This window comes from Schistocerca americana, chromosome 7 (genome assembly GCF_021461395.2).
Source record: "Schistocerca americana isolate TAMUIC-IGC-003095 chromosome 7, iqSchAmer2.1, whole genome shotgun sequence".
In the NCBI taxonomy this organism is placed as follows: domain Eukaryota; kingdom Metazoa; phylum Arthropoda; class Insecta; order Orthoptera; family Acrididae; genus Schistocerca; species Schistocerca americana.
In genome coordinates, this window is record NC_060125.1 from 250,573,738 (window position 1) to 250,592,125 (window position 18,388).

Consider the following 18,388-nt stretch of genomic DNA (forward strand, 5'->3'; position numbering starts at 1 on the left):
TCATCATCTGCAGAGCTAGTTGGCATATAAACTTGAACTACTGTGGTAGGCATGGTCTTCGTATCTTACCCGCACTCCTATTTTTTTTATTCATTATTAAACCTACTCCTGCATTACCCCTATTTGATTTTGTATTTATAACCCCGTATTCACCTGACCAAATGTCTTGTTCCTCCTGCCACCGAACTTCACTAATCCCCACTATATCTAGCTTTAACCTATCCATTTCTCCTTTTAAATTTTCTAACCTACCTGCCCGATTAAGGGATCTGACATTCCATGCTCCGATCCGTAGAACGCCAGTCTTCATTCTCCTGATAACGACATCCTCTTGAGTAGTCCCTGCCTGGAGATCCGAATGGGGGACTATTTTACCTCCGGAATATTTTACCCAAGAGGACTTCATCATCATTTAACCATACAGTAAAGCTCCATGCCCTCGGGAAAAATTACGGCTGTATTTTCCCCTTGTTTTCAGCCGTTCGCAGTACCAGCACAGCAAGGCCGTTTTGCTTAGTGTTACAAGGCCAGATCAGTCAATCATCCAGACTGTTGCCCCTGCAACTACTGAAAAGGCCGCTGCCCCTCTTCAGGAACCACACATTTGTCTGGCTTCTCAACAGATACCCCTCCGTTGTGGTTGCACCTACGGTATGGCCATCTGTATCGCTGAGGCACGCAAGCCTCCCCACCTACGACAAGGTCCATGGTTCATGGAGGGGGCGGGGACATAAGTAAATAAAAATAAAAAATGAGAATATCTTTCGAAACATTAACTTCACACTTGAGCATTAAAAACAGAACATAATAAATGATGTCTAAACATCTTTACAAAGTAAAGAACATATTATTAACGCAAATTATATTTGAAGATAACAATATTCCTCATCATATTGAATGTAGCTTAGTATTAGAAGAGAAAAAATTTCTATGAAAAAGCACACAGACACCGGAAGAACACAAATACACACAGGTACACAAACACATATCGGAATAACACAAAAGGAAAGGACAGGTCTTTTTTCAGTATAGCATTTGGTACTGCAGTATTTATCGCATTTGAGTTGCAACCAAAACCTTCTTTACTTCTCGGAGATCTCCCTTAGTTCTTCATTATTCCCAAAAAGTCCTATCTATGCATGGTTTCTGTACTCTATTCATATCCTCTTTCAAAATAATTATTCTTCATTGTACACTACTTTTTTGGCCAAACTTTCTCCTGTAACTTCTCCATGCATTCTTTCCCTATTCTTCTTACTTAGTTCCTTGTAAAGTATCCCCCTCTTAAACTAACTTCAATCTACTGAGCTCAGATATATCTACTAGAGAACGTGGCAATGCAGCAGCATGAACATTAACACAAACAAGAACGAGAAAAAAATGCAAAGTAGCAAAACAAGCAGCAATAAATATAAATAAGCAAAGCAAATGCTACATTACGACTAATATGTGCCAATGTGCAGCAACAAGGAAAATAAATCAGTAGTAAAACTGGCTTAGCATAGTAATACAAACTGAAATTCAGTAGGACAATGCCTGACAAACAGCAGTAGCAAATGCAATAACTTATACCTAAACATGACAAAGCTCAAGCAGGAAAAATATTACAGTAAAGACAGCCATGTCTGATACCTATGTCACATCTTAACACTAGAGTGATGCATCACAATAACTTACTCTACCAAACAAGTTACCAAATCGTTAAAAAGATTATGTACGCTATTCCTGTGAAGGGAAATGTCTATTTGTGCTCCCTTTTTTAAGAAAGTATATCATAAAATTATTATTTAATGAATCTGCAGACAGAAAGTATTTACATTAGTAGATCTATTAAATTTTATTTTAACCAATGCTGCAGCATGGCTAGAAACTAGATATCAGACAAAATGAGTAAATATATACATAAAGCAAGGCGTGAAACGTCATTTACTAGCCATATGGCATTTCATAAGGCAGTAAAAAATATCTCTCAACTAGAAAGACGGTAGTCATAATCGGGTGCATAGACATAAAATATTTCTCATCATTTCTTTAGGCATTTCAGTAAATATCAGAAAGTACGACCTCCAAACGGTAATCATATCTTTTCAAGTATGAGCGAGTCATATTTGTGATGATTTCTACAAAGAAATGTCAATAGTGAGGTTAATGGCCTCTTTTTACCACACCTATGCCTCTGAAAGGCATACACTAATGGTTTTTTACGGGTGACTGCTGCGCAGCTTTGCACCCACAGCGCATTACATCAAGGTCACTTACCTTCTTTACCGAAACATTACAGCAGCAGTTTCCGCTACAGTGACATTCTCATATAAAAAATTTCAAAGGTTGAAAATTTATGTTAGAAGTGTGTTGAAACCAAATCTCACATATAACAGTGTCCAAAATTTTCCACTAGCATTATGATACATTCACGCATGTACACTCATTTCGTAACTCTCAAAGTATGATTCTTGGTTACCAACATCCTTTTTCACAAACCTGTGACCCTACCCCTACTCATTATTCATGTACATATAAACATGTAATCATATTCCTCATATAGCATCATCTTATTGATCATAAACATATCTCAACATCATAATACACATCGTTGTCGTAATAATATCATCATAAAACATCTATCATATCTCAAAATCGTTGCAGCTCCTTTCAATAATTTCAAAACCTAAAAAATATCTGCTCGTTTCAGTAGTGTCATCTACCTCAAACATACTTAAAAAATCGTGATCCCATACCAAACACATCATTCAAAGCTCTCACAGTATCACAATGGTTCTTAAAAAATATGAACAGTTCACAAAGTACAGAAAAAAACACAATTTCATTAGTGTGAATTAATTTAACTTTGTAATTACGTAAATATGTGTCATTGACGAAGAAAAAAAAAGTTTGTCTCTCTGTTAAATAATCAGATAGCTGTGTAATTCTGTGTTAGAGAAGTATGGCACTGATGTGTAAAACTGAATAAACAAATACCATATTATCTAGGGTTCCTAGCGCTTGCCATTCGTAGTACACAAAGTAGGCATGTACTCCCTGGGCATTAATATAATTATACCCTCAGGTTTTACAGATAACAACAATGGAATGAAATGTGTCACCAAAAATGTTCTTTGTATCTTTGTAGTTTAAGAATCTTTCAAGGAAAATGTTTTAAGTACAAAAATTAATCACTCAAATATGTGTCTTGAAGTGCTAAGCTGTATGTCTTGCTGTAAGATAATTTCTGTCATTAATTATCGGTAAAAATGTGCCAAGTTTCGTAGTTTTCATCGTTCATAGGCAACGTTCTGCAGAGGTCAATGTACTTACCTTGTCATGAACAAAAGTGAAATACTATGTGTATTGATATCATAGTTACTACCTTCATTGCCGTGATCAACAGAGTACTATACTATAATGTATTGTTGTGGTACAGAATAGGCTGCCTCGTTGTAGCTATACCACAAAAGTTACTACTAAAACATGGTTTACTTTTCATAAGAATGTAGAAAAACTGTGCAGATATAAACAGATAAAGCGCAAAAGCAATAATGAAAATTGTGTCAATCATTAGTAGTGTCGTGATACAGTAGCTTCACTGTCAAACAAAGCAAATACTAAGTCATCTGAAATCTCTCAGAAATTGCTTTTAAAAGAATGTTGCATTAAAGTCTCATTAGAAGTATATGTTCTAAGTATGTAAGCCTTTTGGTCGTTACGTAATCATACAACTAACAAGCAAGAATGTACACACAATAACACTGTGTCGTCTGTTCAGTATAACAATGCCATCGTAATTACTGTCTAAATAAGTTCCCTAGGTTCTTGACTGGATAGTTAACTTCAAACATTGTTGCATGTTAACAGTTTCTAAGTGTGACAAAGTGTACTAGTAACGTGAAGTAGAAATCTTATAGCAATGACTAAGTCAGAAAGCAAATTATCTCTCAATAAATAGTTTTAGATGTTAAATGTGGTGTAATCCTTCACTTTTTCGAGTATGCAGGGTTTCAACTTGGACGCAATTATCATGCAGTATACGGAATTTTTCTCAAGATTAGCTTATGTTATTTTTCTCAAGCCCAGCCGACGCACGTGGCCACCTGCGGTGCAAGTCATTGTCTGTTACCTCTTTGTTGTCATGCGTCATTACTGGGATTTGGAGATCTGACTTCTACAAATTCACCTTGTCGAGAGGGCCCTGCCCTGTTTGAATCTCGCCAGTTTTGGTTATATTCTGGTCTGTTGTTAAGATTATATTGTCTGTCGTCATGTCGGTAATTTCTGTAATTTCTTTCTTGTCAGTCACGTGGTGGAGAATTTCTCCCTGAATCGTAACTGCACGGTGGGCTGTTGCGTCTGAAGTTACTCTGTCTCCCTTGATAATAACACTTCTGGTTCCCATATAGTCTGTTTCTATGATTATCTCTGTCATAGTCATTATCGTGGAGAGGTGATCTTTCCCTGTAATTATTATTACTCTGCCAACGGTTGTCATACGGGTGGTGTCTGTTTTGGTCACGATTTGCATTGTAAGAATAACCTTGTCGTGTCGTTATTATTTCTGTCGTCAGGGAATTGTGGCGGATATGACCTGCAATTGTTGTTTTCCTGGTTTCATGTCCAGCGATTGTAAGTGTCAAGTTCCAATTCTTGTAAGAGTTCCTGAACAGCTTCAATGTCATCTTTGCAACGTCCTGCCAAAATAATATGTCTCAAATGTTCAGGCTATTTAATTAAGCAAATGCGAATAAGTTCTGAGGGGCTGTACGGATTTGTCAAATACTGATTTTTGTGCAACATGTCTTCAAAATATTTTACCGGGCGGGAAAATTCATATTGTTCGAAATGTTTCAGCATTATGATGCTATGTTTTACTCGATCTTTAGTAGCTTGGGACTAGTATGCTGAGAGGAAGGCATGATAAAATTCTTCTTCACTGTGACAATCGCGAATGATCGAACGCATTCTTACAGCAGGTTCATTTTCCAAATAGCCACACATAAATTCCAATCAGTGCTCTAATGATCATTTGGGAGGAAAACAATGAGAGAATTGATAAAGCCATGCTTGTGGATGAATGTCGTTGCCGGAATTCTTAAATGTTTTGAATTTACATGTAGTAATGAACAACTTATAATCAAAATCATCATGTTGGCGAGTCGCATATCGGTCATCGTTACGTCGTGTCGACGGTTCCATCTCAAAATTCGGTGCACCTTGCCAATTTCTTACGTAATTTCCAAAACTCCCTGTGTTATTATTTTGTGGCTTTTCCGTATTTGTAAGTCCTCTCCCCGTGTTGGAGCGCGAGTCTCCTCTGATATGTGTAATTCTTGTATTACCTGTGTCAACTGATCTTGTACCTTCCACGTTTCTCTTTCGCACTGTGTATTAATTTGATTCTGATTTTGTTAAAATTTCTTAATTTGTTCATACTCTTCTGTGTCAGTGAAGGCTACCGGTCTTGTGTTATTCAGATCATCATCTACCTTTGTAGATAAGTTAGTGAACTGATCCGAAAGTTCGGCTACTCTCTCCGATAATGAACTAATTTCCTGAACCAAGTTTTAGAGTATCTACTGCGTCCTGTAAGTTTTCCTGAGTTGTTGCAAGTTGCGTAACCGAATCGGTAGATGCAACTGAGTCAGATTTAGCCAGCAAGGTGTCGTGATTTTCATGAACAATAGTTTGCAGTTCTTTTGTAGCTGGTTCGTGATTCTGTAATGCATTTTCATGACGCAAAAAAATAGGTTGAAAATGCTCACAGATTTGTGTTTTTACGTCATTACAAACTTTTTGACATTTCGATTCGATTTTAATTAACTCAGCAGTTAAACCTTCACGTGTTTGTTCAAGCGTGGTGTCTAACTTTTGAAGATTTTGTTCCATTTGTTGCATTAATTGTAATAACAGTGCACTGATGTCTGAAACATGTTCCTCTGTGCTTTTCAGCAGCGCATTTTCACCGGCAACATTCGCATTTTGAAAAGCAGAAAATGTCTTGACTTGATTGAGAAAAGGGTAATGATGCAAAACCTGAATCTACAGTATTTGCATGATTTTGTCCTGTTATCCTGTCATTTCGGATTCCTGAGGCGAGCTATCGCCGATCGATTGATCGGCAATACCACCCTGTTCACTAGCTGTTTCACTGTCTACACCATTTTTTATTGACTGGTCCATTTCCCTATGCACAATTACCAAATTACTATTCTGAATATTTGTTAATTCATTACATGGTGGCGCTAAAAGACTACTCTCGTCTTCACTGTCATTTCTCAATTTACTTTGCAGCCTAGTGTTACGTTTTTCACACGCCATAATTTTCAAAATATTTCACACGATAACACAGAAAAGCAGAATTTGAAGAGCCAAATAAGAAAATACATTAATATAGCACTGAAAATAATATCCAATTAATTACAAGCATGGCTGCGAAACACTTGGTGCAAATCTACACGCATGCCAAAACTGTTTTACCTTCCAACAACGATAAACTTCAACTACAAAGGAGATTACCTTACAAATTACGCACTAGCAATAAACAATTGAGAGGCACCCATATGCCTTGCTCATACTGTGGCATCAAGCAGTCAGGCCTGCAAGATGAGTGGTCTGCCAAGCGAGTGGATTAATTATTATTTATCGCAAAACATCAATGACTGATTTGAGCTCTAGTACTCACAATTAAGTTACAAATTATTCTTCTGTTTGAATATTACGCAACGGAAACGGATAACGCACATCTGACTATTAGTAATTTACGCAACTCTGACTGTTCACTACGCACTGCCGATAACACATTTTCTTTCTTATTCAACGGCTTTGATCAACACGTGGCCATCGCACTGAATATGAATGGCGCACACATTATAAATTCTGGATATCATGACAACATACTGTTAGAAGGAAAAGGCCACCCATCTTTTTCTTTTCACTATCCTTTTTATTCCAATAACTTCTATAACCTATACACACCATTACATTTTCTACAACAATTGCATATGAGAAACTCTGCCCAGTGGGCATGGCTTTACATTGGTGATTCTCTACCTTATGGTCTTGTAATTATATAACACTCAGTGCACTTTCTGGATAGGATGGTGGATCTTTTACTATATCTCACACTTCGACTCTCACACCCATCATCACGAAAATTTCCTCCAGACCGAGCGGTACAAAAAGGAACATTCATACCCCACTGCCTCTGAACCTATCTTGCTACTCTTCCATGCAAACCACACATACTTAAATTACATTAAATACACCACACTGGCAACATGGAATACAACACAAGGAATAGTCACAACGCTATAATTACATCACTTTCAGCTTTCCCACTTCAATTAGTATTCATCCCAGTTTCACACGACACTGCCCCACTTCGTAACTTTTCTTTCCTACTATGAACTCTGGAGGATATATGCACGTCTTCCTGTGCAATGCAAGCCAAGTGGCGTTGCTGGATAGACGGCTGACTCACCTTGATTCACTCTCAGAGTATTATAGTTTGAATAAAGCGTCACACGGAAACATAACACGCAAAGCAATATTAAGGACATATTCATCACACACGCGAGTCCTCAACTGATACCATGGACGAGTACTTCTCCTTATCCTTTGTCGCATACACAGATTGAGACTCACACAGTACTCACCACGTGGAAGTACTCGTCTCTAATTTCAAGTCCTGCACACGCCATTTCTGAAATATTTCCAACTTATAGTACACACGCCAGTAATTCAGCTTAACTTATGCACTCGGAAGTATTTCAACTTATTGCTACACGTGGTTTCACTGTGACTGTTGGTCACTTCCGAAGATTACTACGATCCCCTTAATATTTCCTGCCTGACATTTAATTCTCCCCACAAAAGTTCCTGAAATATGAAATAGAGAAATTATTATTCCAAACTACTCTTAAGTATTCCACATGCATACCATTCACTCCACTCTTTTGTCTTTACGGAGCACACCTAAGACAGGCCTTACCAACACAAGATCCAGCGCCCGAGTGCCGAAAACATGGCCGTCCTTCAGGTCAGCTCGCACCTCCGTTGAGGTGGGGGCGCAGCATGTTATCGTATTGGTCAGCCACATTTCAGGCGCTCAAAGCTCAGGTAAATTTCATCTCTTTGGTTCCACCAAAGGTGACCAAAGGACCATCTCAAAGATGATCATATATTGCCCATTCACTATCTGCGGTTAGCAGACGACCATACATTTATTCATTTCGCAGATCTCACCAAATTGGATATAGGGATTTATTTTGTGGGAGTGCACATGTGATCAATTAAATAAATAAATTGTCCTTCTTTCCTACACTGGTATCCGGCTTCGGTTTATTAAGTGAAATTGAGTTATTATTACAAAAAATATGTTGTTTTGACAAGAATAACGAAGAATGTTGTACCTATTTTCAATGTTGGGTGGTACTGTACCCTTTCACAATAACTACACTAATTTCTCAAACTACAAGAAAAAATCAGAAGATTCCAGTGAGGTATCCTCGGCTAAGAGTCGTCATATGAAACTTCCCCTTTGTACGTAAAGAATGACAGTGCTGGAAAAACTCTTACTTTATTTGATTTTCAAACAGCTGAGAAAAACTGAACGAACTCAGACAGTTCTCTCTTTACTTATTCTGATCATCACTAAACTGACACACAATATTTTTAGCGCAACGCAATCTGACTTTCAATAATCCCTACAAAAGAATGGCCCTGACTAACAATAACTTATACGTTTCATGAATCACTGTCGGCCGGAGTGGCCGTGCGGTTCTTGGCGCTCCAGTCTGGAACCGTGTGACCGCTACGGTCGCAGGTTCGAATCATCCTGCCTCGGGCATGAATGTGTGTGATGTCCTTAGGTTAGTTGGGTTTAACTAGTTCTAAGTTCTAGGGGACTGACGACCACAGCAGTTAAGTCCCATAGAGCTTAGAGCCATTTGAACCATTTGAACCATGAATCACTTACCTCACAAAAATCTTCGTGACTCGAAATACTAGAGAACAGTGAGCGCCAATACTGCCAGCTAAATGAAAGTTTCTAATTATTGATAGGCATAGCAAATGAAAGATTTTGATAGGGAACAAACGTATTTACCTTAATAGAGTTCAAAAGTCATAATATACATATAATTTTGTGACATTCAATTAAACAAATTTCCTTTTTGTGACGGACACACGTCCAGATCGTCCGCAAATAGTAACCTCTCAAAACTCTCGCATCTCTCTAACCACATCCACCACTGCTGGCGGCTCATCTCCAACTGCCGAATGCTACACGCAGTTCACAGCCAACTGTCCAACACTACACAAGCGAGTATTCGAACAATGAGTCCAACCAGCCACAGCCTGCACACAGTGCAGTCAGCGATTTTTATACAGAGCACTACGTGGCGTTACCAACATAAGAACCTAAACAGCCTACTTAAAAACCGCTCTGATGAAGGAATGGATCGCCCTCCACTAGAAATCCTTACCAACCTTGTGACCACCATGGGAACACGTTGTGGAGCAGGTGTTGCCATCTGTGTTGATCACACACCCTGTGAAGGTAACTATCATGTGGCTTCAGTGTTTGATTTTGAATAAGTGTGCCACTTCTGTTACTTTCATTACGTATGTATTTCAATTAAATCTGTGCTATACTTCAGCAATTCTTTCTATTTCACAAGTTTGATTGAGCTATGTTACTTGGCATATCATGCCAAAGTTGTTTTCATCCTTGAGTTTCGCACACCAGTATAGCTAAGCTGTACCAAGTAAACATTACAGAAAATTAATGTTTACTGTAACCGTCCGTGGACAGAAAATCAGTTTGTCTATCTTTGAGTGTTCAGCTGAACTACTCTCTTCATCTAACCTAACTAGTAACTGCGCTCTTTAGCATAATAGGTATTAGCTGGGCAAGTTAGTTTAAATGTATACTGCACCCTCGTCTCTGATTCGCTGTCGTTTTATTCTTGTAGCTCCACAATAGTAGATTTCGGAGTTACTGTTATATAGAAAATTTTACTCCATTGGACGTATCCTACGCTGCTCTGACCTTATCACCCGTGTGTGTGTGTGTATGTGTGTGTGTGTGTGTGTGCGTGCGTGCACGCAGGCATGGGCGCTCGCTCTCTTGCGTGAGTCAGCAGCCTGGCAGTTCACGTAATGGGGGTACAGGTGTGTAGCCAATACGGAAGGTGCGTGAGGGGTCAGAAATAGGGGCGCCTGCGTTCATAACTGAGCGCTGTCATTAAGAGGTGTAGCCCTCGCGCTTGATATCGAGTAACATTATCAGTTGAAGCTTTTGATTAATTAGCTGTCAGTTGAAATGTAGCTGACCTGTCCAGCCGACGGCATGGCAGTATCTTCCACGACTATTTCGATATGTGACAAATATATATATATATATATATATATATATATATATATATATATATATATATCCTCCAAATCGAGAAAAACTTGATGGTGTAAAAATCCTCGACTCACTTTAGATATTATAATATGCTGTTCTGAGCAACTGCAAATCGAAATTCGCATTATTTGTTATTTGTTTCAGCTAAGTAATTCTGTACAACAAACAGCGTCATACTTACAACTGTTGTAACACATGAGCAAGAGTCAGTAAACAGAGTAACACGCGCCAAATTTTGAAAACATATTGACGAAAAAGTGAACTAGAAGAAGTTTATTGCTGACCTTCTGGAACAAATAAGTTCAGCTACTTTCGCTCTTCACGTAATTGCTAATTTTGGTAACAACCGAATCAATCTCCTGACATATTTTGCATATTTCCGCTCAATAATGCCTTTTGGAATGATTTGAGACAACTCACCACATATAAAGGAAGGATTGGTTGCACGAAAGCGAGCAGTAAGAGTAATGCGTTATGTTTAAGCTCAGTTGTTGGGTAGGTATCTCTTCAAGAAATTAGGCATTTGACTGCAACGTCCCCATTTATATGTTCGCTGATGAAATTCGTCATAAACAATCCATCGCAATTTCAGAAGAATAGTAATATCCATACCTACAACACTCGAGGAAAAAATTATCTTTGTTGCCCTTTATTAAAGTTGTCAGTGGCTCGGAAAGGAGTTCAGTACACAGCAACAAAAAATTTTGGTCATTAGCTCTTGCTAGCATAGCATGTTTTAAATCGAAGCTAAAGTCATTTCTCCTCGACAACTAATTCTACTGCTTGGACGAATTTTCTTTTAAAACTGAAAAAACCGCCTTGTTTGTACGACGGTCACTCCAAAAGAAATGCACACTATTTTTTTTAAAGCCATCTTTTATATAACATGTTTGAAAGTTTTGCAGTGTGTAGATACATCCTTTAGGAACAATATTTTCATTTCTCCACATAATTTCCATCCCTCTCAACTGCCTTACGCCATCTTGGAACCAGCGCCTGTATACTAGCACAGTAAAATTCTGTACCAACCTGCTGGAGCCACTGTTTGGCAGCGTGCACAAGGGAGTCATCATCTTAGAACCTTGTACCAGGAAGAGAGTCTTTCAGTTTCCCAAAGAGATGATAGTCACATGGAGCCACTTCAGGACTGTAAAGCGGGTGTTTCAGTGTTGTTAATCAGAGTTTTGTGATCGCTTCCACAGTTTTTTGACTGACATGTGGCCGTGCATTGTCGTGCAACACCAAAACATCCTGCTTTTGCCGATGTGGTCGAACACTACTCAGTCGATCTTGAAGTTTCTTAGTGTCGTCACATGTGCATCAGAATTTATGGTGGTTCCACTTGGCATGATGTCCACAAGCAAGAGTCCTTCGGAACACTGTAGCCATAACTTTTCCAGCAGAAAGTGTGGTTTTGAGTTTTTTTTTTTTTCTTGGGTGAATTTGCATGATGCCACTCCATTGATTGCCTCTTCGTCTATGGTGACAAAGGATTGAGCCATGTTTCATCACCTGTCACAATTCTTCCAAGAAATTCATCTCCACCATTCTCGTACTGTCCCAAAAGTTCGCTGCATGCCGTTTTTCTTGTTTTTTGTGAGCCACTGTCAACATCCTGGGAACCCACCTGGCACAAACCTTTCTTAACGCCAACACTTTCAGTATTCTCGAAACACTTCCTTCCCCTATCCCAACGTAGCGTGACAATTCGTTCACTGTGATGCGCCTGTCAGCAGTCACTAATTCGTTAACTCCCTGCACATTGTCTGGAGTGTGTGCAGTACGAGGTCTGCCGCTGCGAGGACAATCCTCAATATTGCCGTGCCCGCTTTCATCACGTAACCTGCTTGCCCACCCACTAACTGTACTGCGATCGACAGCAGCATCTCCAATCACCTTTTTCAACCTCTTGTGGATGTTTCCCACTGTCTCGTTTCCACAGCACAGGAATTCTATGACAGCACGTTGCTTCTGACGAACGTCAAGCGTAGCAGCTATCTTGAAGACATGCTATGACTGCGCCTTTCACGGGAACAGGTTGAACTAAGTTTGAAAACAAGTGCGAAGGATGTATCTACACACTGTAAAACTTTCACACATGCAGAATGAAAACCGTATTTTTACAAAAATAGCGTGCATTTCTTTTGGAGTGACTCTCGTAAGTGTTGATGCATGAGTTCGACTAAAAAAGTAATATGTTCATTAATATTTACATTAACCATGTGTACGTAACCGGTAAACCGACTCGTTACATATCACTTCGATAAAAGATCAAATGATCTGTGGAAAATGTAACTTACTAACCAGAGTATGAAAAAATCACTATTGTACAAAAAAGTGTCTGCTCTTCATAAAACAATGGACAGCGGAGTTGACGAATGTGAGCTGTATGTTTCTGTTTAGACGGCAAGTGAGACAGCGCTGTTCCAGGTGATGGAAGTGTGAATTCTGGTGAACTAATGTTATTAAAATACTTTGAATTTTAATTGGACTGATAAGATAAACGCTGTTGGGACACTTTTTGTAAAACATCACAGCAGTGTTGAACGAGAGACTGATGTTGTGATAAATTTGGCTTCCTAATTCACTTTACTTTCTCTTGTCCGGGCGAGTTTTCAACCATAGTGTTTGATTCTTGCTATCTCTTCCAAAAATTTTGCCCACTATTTTGCAATGTCAGTAGTTGCATTTTTCCCAGCCATAGGCCTTTGGGTTGTAAGGACTGGCAGAACAACCTAATGTGTGAGCCACATCGTGCACCTCACAACGATTGGATAATGTGTCGCTGTTTTCTTGCAACCCCCGCCCTGACATGTTTGTCTTTACTGGTGCAACACCTATTCGTGTAACACCTATTCGTATGTTGTTAAGAGACTTCCACTCCAGTTTGGTAATTGTTGGTTCAACTTCTTTTGGTAAGTACGATTCTGGAGGTACTATGTCCACGCTGTTCATGAAGCTTCTTATGGATGTTAATCTTACTGGAAACTTGTTTAGTACACAGTAATTTACATGTTTTTCATCGAAAGTCTGTTTGGTCTACTCTGGGTGTCCTGTTGCAATCGTCGAAGACACAGAGAAACCAGGTGCTCTATACACTTACCCAGGTGTGTATCCTCCATACAGCCAGTTGTTTAATTCAGGATGGCATCCTCGTTTCCTCAAGGGCAGATCTACAGGGTGTTACAAAAAGGTACGGACAAACTTTCAGGAAACATTCCTCACACACAAAGAAAGAAAATATGTTACGTGGACATGTGTCCGGAAACGCTTACTTTCCATGTTAGAGATCATTTTATTACTTATCTTCAAATCTCCATTAATCATGGAATGGAAACAGACTGCAACAGAACGTACCAGCGTCACTTCAAACACTTTGTTACAGGAAATGTTCAAAACGTCCTCCGTTAGCGAGGATACATGCATCCACCCTCCGTCGCATGGAATCCCTGATGCGCTGATGCAGCCCTGGAGAATGGCGTATTGTATCACAGCCGTCCACAATACGAGCACGAAGAGTCTCTACATTTGGTACTGGGGTTGCATAGGTAAGAGCTTTCAAATGCCCCCATAAATGAAAGTCAAGAGGGTTGAGGTCAGGAAGCGTGGAGGCCATGGAACTGGTCCGCCTCTACCAATCCATCGGTCACCGAATCTGTTGTTGAGAAGCGTACGAACACTTCGACTGAAATGTGCAGGAGCTCCATCGTGCATGAACCGCATGTTGTGTCGTACTTGTAAAGGCACATGTTCTAGCAGCACAGGTAGAGTATCCCGTATGAAATCATGATAACGTGCTCCATTGAGCATAGGTGGAAGAACATGGGGCCCAATCAAGACATCATCAACAATGCCTGCCCAAACGTTCACAGAAAATCTGTGTTGATGACGTGATTGCACAATTGCGTGCGGATTCTCGTCAGCCCACACATGTTGATTGTGAAAATTTACAATTTGATCACGTTGGAATGAAGCCTCATCCGTAAAGAGAACATTTGCACTGAAATGAGGATTGACACATTGTTGGATGAACCATTCGCAGAAGTGTACCCGTGGAGGCCAATCAGCTGCTGATAGTGCCTGCACACGCTGTACATGGTACGGAAACAACTGGTTCTCCCGTAGCACTCTCCATACAGTGACGTGGTCAACGGAACGTTACCTTGTACAGCAGCAACTTCTCTGACGCTGACATTAGGGTTATCGTCAACTGCACGAAGAATTGCCTCGTCCATTTCAGGTGTCCTCGTCGTTCTAGGTCTTCCCCAGTCGCGAGTCATAGGCTGGAATGTTCCGTGCTCCCTATGACGCCGATCAATTGCTTCGAACGTCTTCCTGTCGGGACACCTTCTTTCTGGAAATCTGTCTCGATACAAACGTACCGTTCCACGGCTATTGCACCGTGCTAATCCATACATCAAATGGGCATCTGCCAACTCCGCATTTGTAAACATTGCACTGACTGCAAAACCACGTTCGTGATGAACACTAACCTGTTGATGCTACCTACTGATGTGCTTGATGCTAGTACTGTAGAGCAATGAGTCGCATGTCAACACAATCACCGAAGTCAACATTACCTTCCTTCAATTGGGCCAAATGGCGGTGAATCGAGAAAGTACAGTACATACTGACGAAACTAAAATGAGCTCTAACATGGAAATTAAGCGTTTCCGGACACATGTCCACATAAAATCTTCTCTTTATTTGTGTGTGAGGAATGTTTCCTGAAAGTTTGGCCGAACATTTTTGTAACACCCTGTATATTAGGCTGCGCAGGTGTACTCTGCAGTGGAAAATCATAGAGCATTACTAGCTGAACTGAAGACAGTAGGGTTTACTCTCCCTTAATGCAAGTAAGTTCCTTCTAATGGCTGGTCGTCGTTGGCACTTTCTTAGTAGCTTGGGTACAGTGATTTTTGTAGGTCAAAGGCCTGTTAACGAATACTCGTCAATATTTACGAGTGTCTACATTCCAATTGGTGGCCCTCCCAACGTGTTTTGAGTTTCTGTCTTCTCAGTCTAGATCTTGAATAAAAAGTGTGTATTTGTGTTTTTAAAGAATTTACCTGAATGCATCTTTTTTTTGTAATACGTTGACATCATAGACAGAGCCCTTGGTAGTTACTCTTCAAGAAATTCAAAACTTTTATCCTGTGCAACAAAAAGAAAAAAAACCTCTGTGTTGCATATTAGAGACGCTTCACGTTAAAGAGAATCTGTTGGTCATCTGTCTACAAATTAAATAAAGTTGGCGCCAGCATACTTTCTTGAGGCAGATCATTACGTTGAATTCTCCTTCAACTTTTTTCTTTATGGAAAAATTCGTAGAACTTGTTTTCTCAAGCAGTGACTGAATGGCTTGACCCAAATGGTAATCTTTCAAATAGTTGTACAGATGGCCCGGTAATATTCCATGATTTATCGTGTTTTAAAAAGCAAGCAGATCGGCCAGAGAAACTGCTATTATAAATTTCTTTTGGCATCCTCTACATTACATTCTTTAAGTCTTAGATCTTGGCTTGTGCCGCTCCTCCCAGGTCTTAAACCGGCTTGCTGAGGTTCTGTGAGTGGCTGCACTCTCTCCAGTATTAGTTTCTCATATAATTTGAATAGATTACGTAATGAACTATGGACCTTGCCGTTGGTGGGGAGGCTTGCGTGCCTCAACGATTCAGATAGCGGTACCGTAGGTGCAACCACAACGGAGGGGTATCTGCTGAGAGACCAGACAAACATGTGGTTCCTGAAGAGGGGCAGCAGCCTTTTCAGTAGTTACAGGGTCAACAGTCTGGATGATTGACTGATCTGGCCTTGTAACACTAACCAAAACTGCCTTGATGTGCTGGTACTGGGAACGGTTGAAAGCAAGGGGAAACTACAGCCCTAATTTTTCCCGAGGGCTTGCAGCTTTACTGTATGATTAAATGATGATGGCGTCCTTTTGGGTAAAATATTCCGGAGATAAAATAGTCCCCCATTCGGATCTCCGGGCGAGGACTACTCAAGAGGACATAGTTATCAGGAGAAAGAAAACTGGCGTTCTACGGATCGGAGTGTGTAATGTCAGATCCCTTAATCGGGCAGGTAGGTTAGAAAATTTAAAAAGGGAAATGGATAGGTTAAAGTTAGATATAGTGGGAATTAGTGAAGCTCGGTGGCAGGAGGAACAAGACTTTTGGTCAAGTGGATACAGGGTTATAAATACAAAATCAAATAGGGGTAATGCAAGAGTAGGTTTAATAATGAATAAAAAAATAGGAGTGCGGGTAAGCTACTACAAACAGCATAGTGAACGCATTATTGTGGCCAAGATAGACACGAAGCCCACACCTACTACAGTAGTACAAGTTTATATGCCAACTAGCTCTGCAGATGATGAAGAAATTGATGAAATGTATGATGAGATAAAAGAAATTATTCAGATAGTGAAGGGAAATGAAAATTTAACAGTCATGGGTGACTGGAATTCGACAGTAGGAAAAGTAAGAGAAGGAAACGTAGTAGGTGAATATGGATTGGGGCTAAGAAATGAAAGAGGAAGCCGCCTCGTAGAATTTTGCACAGAACATAACTTAATCATAGCTAACACTTGAATCATGAAAGAAGGTTGTATACATGGAAGAACCCTGGAGATACTAAAAGGTTTCAGATAGATTATATAATGGTAAGACAGAGATTTACGAACCAGGTTTTAAATTGTAAGACATTTCCAGGGACAGATGTGGACTCTTACCACAATCTATTGGTTATGAACTGTAGATTAAAACTGAAGAAACTGCAAAAAGGTGGGAATTTAAGGAGATGGGACCTGGATAAACTGAAAGAACCAGATGTTGTACAGAGTTTCAGGGAGAGCATAAGGGATCAATTGACAGGAATGGGGGAAAGAAATACAGTAGAAGAAGTATGGGTAGCTTTGAGGAATGAAATAGTGAAGGCAGCAGAGGATCAAGTAGGTAAAAAGACGAGGGATAGTAGAAATCCTTGGTAAACAGAAGAGATACTGAATTTAATTGATGAAAGGAGAAAATACAAATATGCAGCAAGTGAAGCAAGTAAAAAGGAATAGAAACATCTCAAAATGGCTAAGCAGGGATGGCTAGAGGACAAATGTAAGGAGGTAGAGGCTTATCTCATGAGGGGTAAGATAGATATTGCCTACAGGAAAATTAAAGAGACCTTTGGAGAAAAGAGAACCACTTGCATGAATATTAAGAGCTCAGATGGAAACCCAGTTCTAAGCATAGAAGGGAAAGGAGAAAGGTGGAAGGAGTATATAGAGAGTCTATACAGGGGCGATGTTTTTGAGGACAGTATTATAGAAATGGAAGAGGAAGTAGATGAAGATAAAATGGGAGATACGATACTACCTGAAGAGTTTGACAGAGCACTGAAAGACCTGAGTCGAAACAAGGCCCCGGGAGTAGACAACATTCCATTAGAACTACAGACAGCCTTGAGAGAGCCAGTCCTGACAAAACTCTACCATCTGGTAAGCAAGATGTATGAGGCAGGCGAAATACCCTCAGAATATAATCATTCCAATCCCATAGAAAGCAGGTGTTGACAGATATGAAAATTACCGAACTATCAGTTTAATAACTCACAGCTGCAAAATACTAACGCGAATTCTTTACAAACGAATGGAAAAACCTGTAGAAGCCGACCTCGGGGAAGATCAGTTTGGATTCCGTAGAAATGTTGGAACACGTGAGGCAATACTGACCCTACGACTTATCTTAGAAGAAAGATTAAGAAAGGCAATCCTACGTTTCTAGCATTTGCAGACTTAGAGAAAACTTTTGACAATGTTGACAGGAATACTCTCTTTCAAATTCTGAAGGTGGCAGGGGTAAAATACAGGGTGCGAAAGGCTATTTACAATTTGTACAGAAAGCAGATGGCAGTTATAAGAGTCGAGGGGTATGAAAGGGAAGCAGTGGTTGGGAAGGGAGTGAGACAGGTTTGTAGCCTCTCCCCGGT